Source organism: Melitaea cinxia, chromosome 11 (assembly GCF_905220565.1).
Source record: "Melitaea cinxia chromosome 11, ilMelCinx1.1, whole genome shotgun sequence".
Lineage (NCBI taxonomy): Eukaryota > Metazoa > Arthropoda > Insecta > Lepidoptera > Nymphalidae > Melitaea > Melitaea cinxia.
Genome location: NC_059404.1, coordinates 17,565,657 through 17,570,188, shown reverse-complemented (window position 1 = coordinate 17,570,188; position 4,532 = coordinate 17,565,657). Strand labels below are relative to the sequence as shown.

Sequence of the window (4,532 nt, the reverse complement as noted above, 5' to 3'; positions counted from 1 at the left end):
TTCCTATTCCCAGTACAAGTAATTTCTAAGTTAAATTGCTTTCTGCTGCTTAAGGTCTGAACTTCTAAAATATGGAAATGTCACTTAATCACAATTGTCACATTAACGAGTCGAGCCACGTGATTCGCCCAGTCATTTTCATAAAAACATTTCTATCTTGTGGATAATATTATTATTATACACAAAACGTCGTGCGCAGACAATAACTATTCCATAAATCAAGTAAATAGCTATATTAATACTAGAGATGCCACGAATAGTAATTTTGCCGAATACCGAATACCGAATGTTCGGCGAGGCTCTTGGCCGAAGCGCCGAACATTCGGCAACCGAATATTCGGCCACACTTAGTACTTTTCGCGGACGACAAGACATAACTCGTCACCGTACGAGTTTAAACTTGCATCGCTGAAGCACCTAATACGTTTGGTAGGCGCGGGCGGTTTTTGTTTCATATTTTCATTTGTGATTGTGATTAGGTCACGGTCGTGTCACAACCTGCTTTATTTGTTGATCGTTAGTGCATCGTACGTACTGTATACTAAAATATAACATTTAACGTGATTGATTACCATAAGAAATATCATCGTTTGTTCGAAAAAAGCAAAATGAATCAATTTAATAAGAAATCGCCTATTTGGAACTATTATAAAATTTATAGTGACGACAATAAACTGGCAGTTTGTTGTGTTTGTTTCTTACCACTGGTAGATTTTAAATATTAATTTGTTAGTTCTTTTTTGGTTAAATAAATATCTTTGTGAGTAATATTTTGAGTTTTTTCATAATTTATTTGGTAATCCTTACTATATTTTATCTTAAATAAGGAAGTAAATCTTTTTATCATGATTATATCATGAAATGAAATTTGGTACACAGATACCCTAGACCCTTAAAAAGGACATGGGCTATAATTTACGCGAAGTCGCGGAAAAACAGTTAGTAAGTAATAAAAAAATTGCTATTCGGTATTCGGCCAAATGGTTAACCATATTCGGCCGAATACCGAATAGCGAGAAAAAGAGGCCGAATAGCCGAATACCGAATAATTGCCGAATATTCGTGGCATCTCTAATTAATACACATTACTGAGATATATTGCTGCGATCGTGAGAAAATTGAATCAATTCCACATTGAAACAAAGCAAAGAAAATATCGTACCTGAATGTGAAGCGATTACGACACATTCGCCGTTGCGGTTCCTGCATTGCCTTTTGTGTCTCAGCGGGAATGATGTCGTCTCGAAAGGTCGCGTGTCGCGTGTCAGCCGCTGTGGTCAGGGCTGTCGTCGGTTCGGCGACTCTATTAGACTTAATATCTTGCGATAATCGTGCTTTCATCGCGCGACCGGTTGCTACGTTGTTACGAAATATGTTATTTTATCATTTGCTGACCGTTCAGATACACATTATGCATTAACATTATTATAGATATTAAGATAGGAAACAGCAGAATGTTATGTTATACTAATAAGATTTATTTTTGTCATATTTTTTTTATTTGAAGAACATTAAAAAAAAAAATAATAGCGATAAATATATTCGCGAAAATTATTTTTTCTTTTAAAGCGCATGTTATATTCTGGCTTTATAAGATTTTACTCCCGTTTTGTATGAGGCGGCAGCCCGCGTGTGTCGTACCGCGCGCGATTGCGGTCACGTAGGGAAATTGTACCGTTCATAATAATATCGGGGAGACAGCACTGTTGAATTATTTTGGTTATGTGAGAAAACTCTTGCAGTTATAGTATTGCGTTGACAGCTTAAGAAGTTTAAGAACTTCGATGTATAGATGCTGTGACGCTTTATTTCAGAGAAGAAACAGTACCTTATTTAAAGTTACCAGCGTAATGTTGCAACAAAAAACTAAATTAATTTCAATTTATTTTAGGTTGATTTTAAAAAAAGATTTTTATAGATATTACATAAATATTATATCTAAAAAAATATTATAGAGATTAGATATAAAATATCATAAGCGGTAGTAAGAATGTTTTGTCTTGGGATATGCCAGCTTTATTTGGTATACAGTATAAAAAAAAAAGTAAATATCGTATTAAATTCTATGTCATTGTACTAAACCCACGCATCTTCACAATCTAAATAATCTTTCTCAGAATATTGCTAAAGTTAGCGGGATTAGTGGGGTCTTTTGAATATAATCCGTAAAATTATGAAGATATACACAATTATGAATTGACTAGGTCGTTGGCGCAGTTTGTAGTGCCCTGCTTTCTGTTCCGCGGGTTGCGAGTCCGATTTTCTCTTAATTCTGGGTATAATATTTGTATAGGATGTAGTATGTATATAAATATAACACAGGAACTGACGACCGTGTGTTTGTGCGTGTTAAAGATATTTATTTATATTATGTAAAAAAAAGTTAATTTATTAAAATACTAGCACACACTGTCTATAACTTTTGATCTTTGTTTGTTTTTAGGTATCAATAATAAAAAATTGCTGGAAAGAACGTGGCACAACAGCGATTTTTCAATTAACATTTACAAAGGGGTCTTTACCAGATAAATGTGAAAAACCCGATACATTTTACTTATGTACGATTAAACCACTATCATTAGATAAGTAACGAAATAGTAAATAAATAAAGGCCTGGAACAAAACGGCCCCTCGTTGAATGAAACTCTTAGTCCGGGTTCAGAAACAGCACCAACGCCAGACCACGACGAACATCTGCCGTATGTATTTACATTAATGATACAAATGCTGATTTTTAAAAAAATATTTATGGTTTTTATTAAATTATTTTAATATAGTTAATTTCTATTTTATTACCCTATTATAAAAATATTAAAATGGTATATAATAAGTTAGTAAATATCTATAACATATGTACACATACGGTCGTCTGTTCCTAAGGTAAGCGACTTAATGATTGTGTTGTTGGCAATAGACCTATTCAACTACCTCTGGTATCCACAAATTACTGTCAAAATGCTTTCCTGTGGCGCGCGAGTAAAGGCTTAAATAATCTGTGTAGACAGAGCGATTTTGATGTATTCAGTTCGGGTGTGGTGGTGGCGAGGCGATTATTGAACCAGAATTTCTTTGCATTGTTTAGTTGATATATGTATATGTAATGTTTAAAAAAGGTTATGTAATAATATCTTGACGTGCAACTACTCTGTCCGCATGATATGTTTACTTATGTACTAGTTCTTATACGTGAAGACCTTTCATTAGCCAAATGTTGTTTAGTTCAATTTGCTATGTGTTGTTATTTGTGCTGTTGGTTTTCCGAACATTAAATAAATAAATAAATAAATAGTCGACTGATATAACTTCATATACACATACATAAAAATAATACTTATACAAGGTAAACATATAATATCACACCCAGACTCCGGTGGGAATCCAACCCACAACCCGCCGTGCAGAAGGCAGGGTCACTACAAACTGCAGAAACGGGCAAATCGATTAAATATATTAATTTAATTAGATGAGACATTTATAGATATTTATAATGTAGAGGCGAATGACTCATACCGATTTCAGAATGTAAGTTAGTACTTATTCATTTATTTATAAATCACATTATAATTAACTACAATATCCTCGTGCAAATTAATTTATTAAATTGAGGTAACATTAATAATATTGCTAAAGAGTTATTTGCTAATTCTAAAATTAAAGTTAACATCCCTGGTGGGGATCGAACCCACGACCTTTGGATTAGAAGTCCAACGCGCTATCCTCTGCGCCACAGGGACCACACACAAGTATGTATAAAAGTGTATCGTGTTGAAGCCGCTGTAATATCACACAACAAAAGAATGTCTATATTTAGAACAGTAATTTCGTATTTGCTTCTAACGGACAGTTTCAACGATTGTGAATAAATTTTATCTTGCAAATAAGCGATGAAAGAAACAGCAGGAGGTAGAATAGGCCAACTTGGATTCATATTTGCGAATAAAAATTTCTTATAAAGTTAGCGAAATTCGATCGTAAAAAAGATAATATATCAATAACTTTTATCCCTTAGATACCGTCATCCGTCAAATAGTGTTACCCACAACCGGTGAAACCGGCCCAAACACTCGTCTTTGAAATGGAGCGCTCTTTTGTAGACCTCGTGAAATTTATTTGACAATTGTGTGAAATTTTATTTTCTCTTTGTTTATTTGACACTTTATACCGAAATAGTCCTCTTTAAATACAACTGGGAGGTGGATAATGTTTACTTCTGCTACAATCGTTTTCGATTTCAATATAGATTACATTTTATCTGGGGGCACGGTAGTGCCCCCGCCAAGACGAAACAAAAAAAAAAAAAAAAAAAAAAAAACGAAAAGCACTACCTATCTTTTCTCGAAGCGCTTCGTCGTTTTTTTGAACCCTCATAACTTGGGTTTGGATTATACCAGATAAACAAAATTCTGGGGATATGATGTCAATAGCGGATTTATTAAACATATAAAGTTTCAATTGCATAGCTCTTATATTTTAGATTTTATTGATACCTAAAAAACCCCGATTTCGTCACTCACTGATGATCATCAAAATTC

The 4,532-nt window shown here is 33.8% G+C and overlaps 1 non-coding gene across 1 annotated transcript; it reads right to left on the bottom strand.

Annotated features, from left to right (window-relative positions):
- Positions 1 to 3,661: 3,661 nt before the first annotated feature.
- Positions 3,662 to 3,734, bottom strand: Trnar-ucu. Its single transcript has one exon. It is a non-coding gene; the product is annotated as a tRNA-Arg (tRNA).
- Between the last annotated feature and the right edge of the window lie 798 nt (positions 3,735 to 4,532).